A 10,527-nucleotide genomic window follows, 5' to 3' on the forward strand; every position below is an offset into this window, starting at 1 on the left:
AATGTTAACTGTAAAAAACGATCGTCGAATTCGGTAAAAAATTTAAATGGAAAATATATTGTTGTAAAATAAGTTGCTATACCAATAATCAATCATATGAAATAATCTATTCAGTACAATTTTAAAAATAATATTAAATCGTTCAATATTATTTAGGCACAAAATAATAGTTTAATATTATATTAAAATTAAGAATAATGATAAACATAATGTAGTTTAATACAAAATATGTATATTAAATAAATAGATAAATCAATAAGTATTTTTGGTAAACAAAAAGTAATGAACCATAAAAGAACACTAATATATTAAAATGTAGTTATATGCAAAATAACTAGTAACGCAAAACTAATGGGAACTAAAATCAAAATACATTTAATTTTTCGATCATAAACATTTTCTGATCCTTTAACCTTCGCTCCACCTTGTTTAATTTTAATTTCAGCCTGTTCAATATTGTAGTCTATCTGATCCAAAACGCTACCCTACGAAAATAAAATAATATAGCAATTACAATAATGTAGGTACGCACTAGAAACTAAGCAAACGGGATATATGGAGTTTAAACTAACTTGTTGAACGACCATGTGCGTAACATCTTTAAATATGTTGTTAAGTTCAACAATAGAACTGGCTATCTGATTTGCTTCGCGTTCCAACTGTACAGTCATTTTAGCGTTTTCTTCTTCAATAAGTATAGCAGCGAATGTTCGTGTTTGATTTGATTGTAGCATCTGTAATTGTTGTCCCAAAATATTCGAAGAGCATTGTTCATTAATACTCAATAAATTACAATTAGAAGTATTGTCATCGGTTTCCAATAACATTTGTAATGATATTCCTTCTAAACGTTTTATTTCTAAAAAAATGTTTATGCGTATAGTGTATACAATATACACGATGATAATATAAAATAGTATGTCGTATAAGTTATTTGAAATTACTGTTGCGATAGACTTTTTGTGAATTTCGAAATTCGTTGAAAAAATGTTGTAGCGATGACATTAAAGCAAATGACACCTTGTATGCAAGTGGGGATTCTTTATGGCCAGATAATCCACTAGAATGTAATAGGATTTGATGAATTGTTTTTTTCGTTGAAGCAAATGCCTGCAATATACAATAAACCATTAATATTAAGTACATGAAATATTATAGCTAATTTATATGTTTAAAATAAAAATTTAATAATATTGTTTATTTTACTTTTGTAATTTCAAATGTAAGATCTTGGATGTATTTTTCTTGTAAGTTATTAAAATCATCTAGGGCTGCAGTTCTCAACAAATGTGCATCTTGTAATGAATATAATTATTCTAGTCTATTTTGTAACCTGGAATTCAACCTATATTTCTATACTTGATTAAAATAAAACCATTGTCATAGGATAAAACCAGGCAATTTAATATTGAGCATCTTAAAATAATCCTGTCCACAGAAGTGAGCATATTTTCTGAGAACGCATGTCAATAGCTCGATCGGCCTCCATTAACGATTTTTTGTCATCAAAACATTTTTCACTATCTGTTTCATAATCATTATGTTTATATGCTTTAAATGAATGTATGTTTTGCATGACATTTTTTCTCAACTGTTTATACATATATCGGTAAACATTTTTGTAATCATAATTTCTAATTGATATATCTGTAATATAATATCCCAATTAATTAATTAATAATTTACCATAATTTTAGTATGAATGTAAATATAATTAAACGACTTCCGTGTAATTAATAAATAGGTACCTATTAAGCAAATAATAATTTTATAAAATGTTTTAGTAATTTGTTTTGCCTTGAATTAGACGTTTTAATAATAAGTACACATAAGTATTAATACATTGTGTAGTCATACATACATGCTAAAATCTTTATTTAAAATATATATCGACTTAATTATTCGTACTTAATAATTTCAGTTACTTGACCAATAGGAGTAAAATGAAGATAAGTAAGCATTTAATGCATTATTGCTATTCAAGTAAGTATTAATATTACAATATCATGTACTTAATCAATTTTCATTTCAATATATTAATACCTATATCAATATTTAAAATATTTTCTTAAAACATCAATTTTTTATGAAGAAGTATAATTAAAAAGATATAGGAAAATATTAACACGTAATTTATATGTTTATGATAATCCTAGCTATGCTATCAATTTATTTTATTAACAGCAACTAACAATATATTTTTAAACCGTGGCCTTATCATCTAAACTACATAACTTTGTATCGTAGAGGATGATGAAATAAAATTATGGAAATCAACAGTGAGACTATTGCATAAACATGAAAAGTTTATTGTTATTTTATAAATGTAAATACTAGCATGACGTAAACAACAAACATTCCCTATTGTAATACAATTGAGATTTATTTTAACACACATAAGTTCGATCTCGCCCACTTAGTGCGGATAGAAGAGTATATAGTGGTTAACTTAGTTTTCCTACGTAGGCCGATTGGTGCCACTTATTTTATCACTTAAATAAATTTTTAAGTTCTTTTTCATTTTACATGATTCAAAATTCCTTTTATTGTACCCTGCCAATCATGATTACAAACTCGCAACTATTTAACGTTTAGAATGATGAACCTGAGTAATCCAATATATTTTTCTACTTAACCACATTTTTTTGTTTTTGTGTTTATACAATTCCCTCTTACCTTGTTAAGCTTATTTCTGTAATTTAATTTCAATGTAACTGCCACTGTATACTTATTTATTCTTTTACATGTAAAGGTATGTAATTAATATTTTAGTGTACTTAATAGAAATTAATGTCTGTTAAATAAATAAATAATAATATATATTCAATAGTACGTCTAGACTAATCTGTATGGCTACAGATAAATTCAGATATATATTATTTATATTTGTCGATAACCAAGTTTAAATAAATATAAACGTACGTAACTAATATAATTTGCCAGACTTCATACTAAAATCTTGACCACTGTGGTGGTGATCAATTTAAGTTTTTATTTTTATAAAACGTTCACATGATTATTTAAATAGAAATAGAAAATTACGAAATTTCAATATTCATCTAACAATATGAAAAATATTAGGTATTCATTTATCTACGTCGTAGTATCTCTTAGCAACAAATCATGTGTAAGTCTTTAATATTATTAGCCAAAAAAAAACCTGAGGAATTATCCCTGCTGTATATAGTAGAGTGTTGACATTGAGAAAGTCACTGTAAATTGTAATGGATGTATCACTATCACATTTGAATTAAATTACGATAAATCATTGTACGATGAAAAACAATTCTGAATATAGAGACGGTCTGTCATTTCTAAGAATATTTTGTTAGACATTTATATTGCTATAACTAATTGTTAACAAAAAAATAAATAAAAAGACGTATATTATTTTTTAATAATAATAATTAAAATAATACTAGCTGTTAACAACCTTCAAATCAAAACAGATAATAAAATTCACAATTTTATATTTAAAAGTATTAACTAAACGTCTAACTTACTACCAAAACCTACTTCAAAAATAAAAATAAAAGCATTTTTAATGCTCCAAAAGGTATAGAATAGTATAGAAAAAACTTTTAATTAATATAAATATTTCTAAAATTTCATAGTATATAAAAGTGATTATTTGAGTAATAATAATGGAATGTTTCAAGTTTCTATGTTTAATATTATTTTAATTAAAACAATATAAGAAGAGTTATTTGAGAAGAATTCGTTATTATATTCGTTTTAGTATCCAATTTCATCTAAATGTTAACTTCAAATAGGTATCCATATAAGATTAATGTGACTTAAATTGCAGTAATTATAAATTTGTTAACATATTAGTGTTTAATGGTTTAGAGCGTAGACTACATATTATTAACCTAGACGTTATTTTTGTGTGTTATAGGAATGATATTAGATAAACTAATTTATAATTGTAAAATAATTTATTTGATTTGAATATATTCAGTATAAAACATTAAAGTATTTGATATCGATTAGTTGTACCAACACACCAGTGGTGCCGCTGTTATTATTAAGCAGCGTATAAGTTCACATTAATGGTATGGAAAAAAATTGACGAAGTCGCTTGTGAAAAGAAACATAATATTAAAATATTAATATAGCTTAGTACATAAATGCTACATTTATATTTTGATTATTTAAATCAAATACCAAGAGACTGTATTCTGTAGTAATCATTTTATTAATATTTATTTAAAAACATATTTTAATTCTATGGTATTAAGTGTTTTATTGTACATTACAAATGATCAAACTATTATATTTGTTGAATAATAAATACATATTATTTTTATTTACCTAATCATGAGTCTGGAACCCGAGTGGTAATCGCACTTTATAGTCACCCGGGAACGTTTGTTACTCAACATGCGTAAGGTAAAATAAAGTATGTAATATTGAATAATTTTAGAACCTCTATGTGTTAATCCTAAGACGACGCTGTTTATTATACCTATTGATATATTATCTATAGTTACAATGATAAAAGAGAGTGAAGTTTAAGTAAGTCAGGTATGGTAGAATTTTAAATAAAAATACTTTAAATAATTTCTAAAAAAATTTAAAAGTATTTTATTTCTATAAAAAAATGCCTCAGTATTATTAGGTACGAAAATAATATTTCATTAGTATTTATTTAGATACATATTTATTGAAAATTACAGTAGTATTGTTTTTAGAAACTATAATAAAATAATTCATGACATAAATATTTCGATTTTTCGATTTTACTCGAGAATATATAGAAATAAAAATTATTTGTACAAATATAAAATATAATATAAGTATTTCTAAAAATATTTAAAAAGTGAAGGTAGAATTCAAAATAATTTTCAATTACATTATTCGGAATATATTTTCTAAGCATTGGAGTATTTATTTCATACACTTATTAAAAGTGCCTATTTTACTGATGCCTGGTATTGGTAGATTATAAAATACTTCTATAGTTCTATATTGAAAAATTAAAATGCATTGAAATCAACACAATAGTTTAAAACTATGGAAATTGCTATGTTGTATAATAAAAGGTTTAAATGTACCTCATCATTGAATAAGTAAAATTGTGTGAATAATAGTCTAAATAATGTATAAGAACATATTCTTGTCTTGCCACCAAGAAAGATAAAACAGATTGCTAAAAAATCTACGACGTAGTTTGATACAATTATATATTATTACTTATTAACAATAGGCCCGGAACTTCATGCATTTGCATATTTCAAACTACATTATCAGAAACTGATTCGACACAAAATCGATTCATATCATATTATATAAGTCAAATTAAAAATTGTATGTTGCATAGTTTTGCATATTTCACTAAATTTAAGTGATTTTGCACATTTACAGATTTAATACAATTATAATATTAACTCATGTATTAATAAATCAACATAAAACAATAAATTCCTCATCGTAAAAAAAATCTACTTTAAAAAATATAGAGCTTTCACGTACCTCCACGATTTATATTTGCATAGAATATTTATAAAATATATTTAATATTTTATTTTTTTACTGTGTGTATATTTTATATTAATATTTAAAACTAAATTAAAACTATATTTTTTTTTGAAAATGTATATTTTATAACAAAAATTACATACATATTATAACGCATATTTAATATTCATATGTATACACATATTTATTTGTTTTTTGGTATTCAGTATCGTAACCCATGGTATTAGCTGACATCGTCACAGTAAAAAATCACAGTTATTAAATAATTATATTTATATTGTATTACATACATACAATACTCTATAGCTTACTGCAATAGTTTCGTGTTAAAATTTATTAAAATTGTATTTTATTAACAAGAAGAATTGTAATTTGTTTTATATATTAATATCATTTAAATAAAATTGCATTAAAACATTTTACATATTAATCGTACATTATAAGTCTATAAATCATTATTATATAATTTAATAAGGTGGAAGTTATTTAAGTAAAAAAATGACTGTGTAATATTGCATATTATAAAACACAAATAAAAGATCTAAAAGAGCGAAATAAAAAGTTTCACAAAAAGATAAAAACTTTTAATATATCATTGAAAACATGAAGTTTCACATCTTCGACTGTCGATAAGGTTAAATCATAGTGTTACTACACTATTATAGCACAAGGGACGGATTTGATAACCTTCGAGTGCCAGATGGTATTCCAGAAAATTTAAAGATTAACACTTTTTATATCTTTCTGCTAATACTTTCTGATTCTGTAACTAAAGTTTTAACGCTTGAAAATAAATCAAACTGTGAAAACTTTAAAAGGAATCTAGGAATATAATTATTAGCTTTTAAAGTTTCTAATAAAGAGTAAACTATATCCACATGACCACATATATAGGTGATTTCAGAATTATTGTATCATCATGTGATGTCTTACAGACGTAGGTAAAAAAGTACAAGACAACAATTTGGCGGTTAAGAAAATTAATTTGGTGTTATTAATTATTCAATAGTATGAAACATATCAAGTTTAAATTGGTAAAAATATTATCTAAAATATCGTAGTTTTTTATTAATTTTTAAAGTTAATCTGACTTAATATCTATGTAGTAAAAATTTAAATTAACAAAATAAAATATGATTTTAAAATGTTCATAAATCAACTTAAAATTTGAATGACAATATATAAACCTACAAAATAATTTCAAAAAAATCTTCAAATATTTAAATTGGATAATAATTCAATTTACCCTGAATTTTAAGTTCACGGCACTAAATAGATCATGCTAAATGCGAATTTGATATTATGTTCTAGATACATTTTTATAGCAGGCAGACGCATTTTACTCTCAGTAAAAAAAAAAAAAAAAATATTAATAGATAATCAACATAATTGATAATATATAATATATCTTATATTTTAATATTATATCTTAAATATGACAAAAATAAATCTAAAACTTCACATTGGTTTAAACAACTCTTAAAATTATTAAATTATTAAATTAGATTTTTTCTTTATACTGACATTTCTGATGCATTTTATGGACTATTTTCTATAGTTTCTGACAATGAAAAAATATTGACATTTACTGATTATATTTTAGCAAATATATTGAAAATGACAGCTGATATCCGCCAAATCTCTAAACTAAGCCACCATTGTACTTAAAAGACCGATTTTATAATCCACGCTCATCAGTCTATAATTATATTAAATTACTTAAAGCATACCAAGCAGAAGATTACTTAAAACTACAATCAAATAGATGAAAAACGACAAATTGTAGTTCTAAAGCCATCTTCAATATTAAAGCATGAAACACAATGCAACTTACACAGAAAAAAAAGTTCAAACGTATGGGCTTCAAATTGTGCGTCGGGTACTCTTTATAATATCACTGTAAAAGCTTAATAACTATGGTTTTAATAAGTTGAAATTTTTTTTATTTTGGTAAAATATATTTGCCTTTGTGAATTATTAAAAAGGTAATATTTTTTTGGCTAATGATGGGATGTTTATTTTTGCGGTTTCGGGTTACGTTTGGGTCATATTTTACGCTCATGGACTACAGCCTGCTATATTATGAGGTTTTTAATTATTACTGATATGCATAAGTAGGTACTTATTTTAATTCATAATCCGAATTCTGATTTAATATTCTCCAGTTGCTTTCTCTATAGATATTATTTACTTATGTATAAGGACTTGGGTAAAAAGTATTCTTTTTAATGTAAGGACTTTTTATTTTAATGGTCGGTTTGGTCGAAACCTTATTAATAATTTCTATACACAGTAATGTAAATATGTATTAATCTATTGGTTAGGGTCTTCAGGACATTGCATGACGGCGGCATAATAACGCTAGTATTATAGGTAAGTATTTTATGTATTATATTATTTTTTTTTTTATTATTCGTCGACTCGTCAGTTACCACCCTCCACACATTATCATATACCTCACTGTTTAATGTTGATGAAAACGATTAAAACACGGTACGCACATACGTATTTAAATAACGGTAAACGTTCACTAAAAAAAGTAAAAAACAGGTACCCACCTCCCATAAGCATATTCATAATAAATTATTATTACGTATAATATGTTCTAGTATATGTACGACCATTGAACCGTATACTAAAATATGTATACCACCGTATGTTGTATAGAATTACAACGAAATACTTGAGGTTGAAAAAAAATATCTAGTACCTATGTATAAATGAGTTTGAAAAAACAACTTGGACTCGGCGAGATGATCATTCTCTTATCGTACCTATGCACTTCAATAATAAAATTACATAAATTATTGTTGTGTCTTACATTTATTATTGGAATAGGAGTGTTTCGCGAAGTGCATGAACACTGTAAATCCTAATTACGCCACTGGAGCATAATATAATATATACCTAATATAATTTACAGTATCTATAATATAATGATAAAATACACGGAGTATTCAAGTTGATTTACAAAACGTGCTCATCCTCATTTTAAATTTAATAAATAATATATTTAAATTCTGATTGTTAGAATTTAAAGTACCTACCTATAGTACCTATATAATATAAAAAACCACAGAGACTATATATTTTTTAATTATTTTCATTTTCATAACATTTAAAGCGTAACGTAAAAAATTTGCATTTTTATGTAATATAACCACAGTAAGCTTATTAGCTCCCCATGCCCCCATTATTACAGGTGGGACTATTTTTCAACAAAATTGAGATATTGTTTTCTTCACTATTCGTTTTCATTAAAAATAAAGAAAAACAATTTCTATTTTTCTCCAGACATTTTTTTGGACAAAAATCATGTATATTTTTTCCGAACAATTAAATCACATAATATTTCTTGAAATATAAATTTTTATAGTATTCTATTTGACATTTTCCAGTATATTTTAACTAACACCAATACAGTCTTAATAATTATGTATAATTTGTAATAACTTCAATCAAGCATAATCATTATTAATATAACGGTCTAATGGACATATACGTTTAAAATATTTTTATTGACTTTATTACATAAAAGTTTTTAACTATCTACAATTTACCTTAAAATCAAGTTTTCGAAATAGCTATTCATTATTGACTAGTTATTAAAAAAAAAAAAATTAAAACATAGTGAATAGAACATAACTTATTTTATACCTATGTTAGTACTCAAGTTACACCCATATAAAATTGTATATAGTTACAGCTAAACAGGTATTCAATTCTTGGCGTAATGACAAAAAATATAATTATTGGTATTGGTTTATTTTTTGTATAATATTTTATCATAATTTATATTTGATTTTTTTTTTATAATAAGTAAATATAAATAAAATTATTAAATTTCTAATTTTAAAAATGTGTTAGTAATTAAATAATGTACAATAATATCTATATAATATTTAATTTTAAGTTATATTATAGTTTTACATAAGTATTACTATTACCATGGACAAGTAAACATTTTTTAATTTATTATACTCGTATATACTAAATTTATTTTTGAAGTTTTGATAATAAGTGCGAAAGTGGTAGACATTTTAAATGGATTAATAATAAAGTATAAATTTAAACAGGTTAGTTTATATTCTATTCTATATTAAATACTATGCATATATTTTGTTATAATTGTATATATATTTATTTACAAAATCAGACTAAAATAATGATTATAATAAAAAACATTGAAGTCTAAATTGGAACTACAAATGATGACGTATAATTTTTCATTAGAATTAAAAAAAATATATTTTGATATTTCATACTAACTTTTATTTTAATAATCTTGAATCTTGATTGTTTTTTTTTTTTTACTCCAGAAATAAATATATAAGGTATTTATTTTATCACGAAACACTTATTATTTCAAAAACTATCATCGTTTTTGAAAACATTTTTCTTACACAAGTTACAGTTGAAATAAAACAACACTTTTAAATAAATATATATTTTTAAATATTTTTATGGATTTATTATTTTTAATTTTTATTATTTTCACATACGTTTTTAAACTTATATTCTGAAGCAAAATATTTTTTAGAGTTTTTGATGTATGCAAATTCAGAGAGTAGTTTATGAGTTATAAGTATGAAGCACCTATTTAAAGTTATGGTGAGCGATGTGGTAACCAACATTTTGCGGAGTGTCCTCGATCATTTCACTCTATTAACTAGTACTTTAAATACTTATGATTTAAAAACTTCAAATCAAAATTTAATTTTTATGTATCGAAGTACTTTGAAAAAATATTTTGCTGCAGACTGTTGTTATTCAAAAAAGATAAAAACTTAAAAAATTATAGCAATAAAAAGCATCAAAAAATGTTAATAGTTTTTAAAATAATGAGTAGTTCATAATAATAAAAAAAAATCACATATTATTTTTCATTTATTACATGGTTTTCTTGTCTTGTAGGAAAAACAATTCTTAGTTTTCTCGTTTTTTCTCGTTAATACTGTTTATAGTAACGGCAAGGTTATAGAACTATGATCTATTTACAATTACAGTTACCTAATTATCACTTTTCATAAAAAAATTAAACGTAAT

At 23.8% G+C, this 10,527-nt stretch overlaps 1 pseudogene; it reads right to left on the reverse strand.

Annotated features, from left to right (window-relative positions):
• Positions 1-308: 308 nt before the first annotated feature.
• Positions 309-1,603, reverse strand: LOC112603966 (annotated as a pseudogene).
• Between the last annotated feature and the right edge of the window lie 8,924 nt (positions 1,604-10,527).

The sequence above is a fragment of the Melanaphis sacchari genome, unplaced genomic scaffold (genome assembly GCF_002803265.2).
Source record: "Melanaphis sacchari strain LSU unplaced genomic scaffold, SCAv2.0 Contig116_pilon_pilon, whole genome shotgun sequence".
In the NCBI taxonomy this organism is placed as follows: Eukaryota; Metazoa; Arthropoda; class Insecta; order Hemiptera; family Aphididae; genus Melanaphis; species Melanaphis sacchari.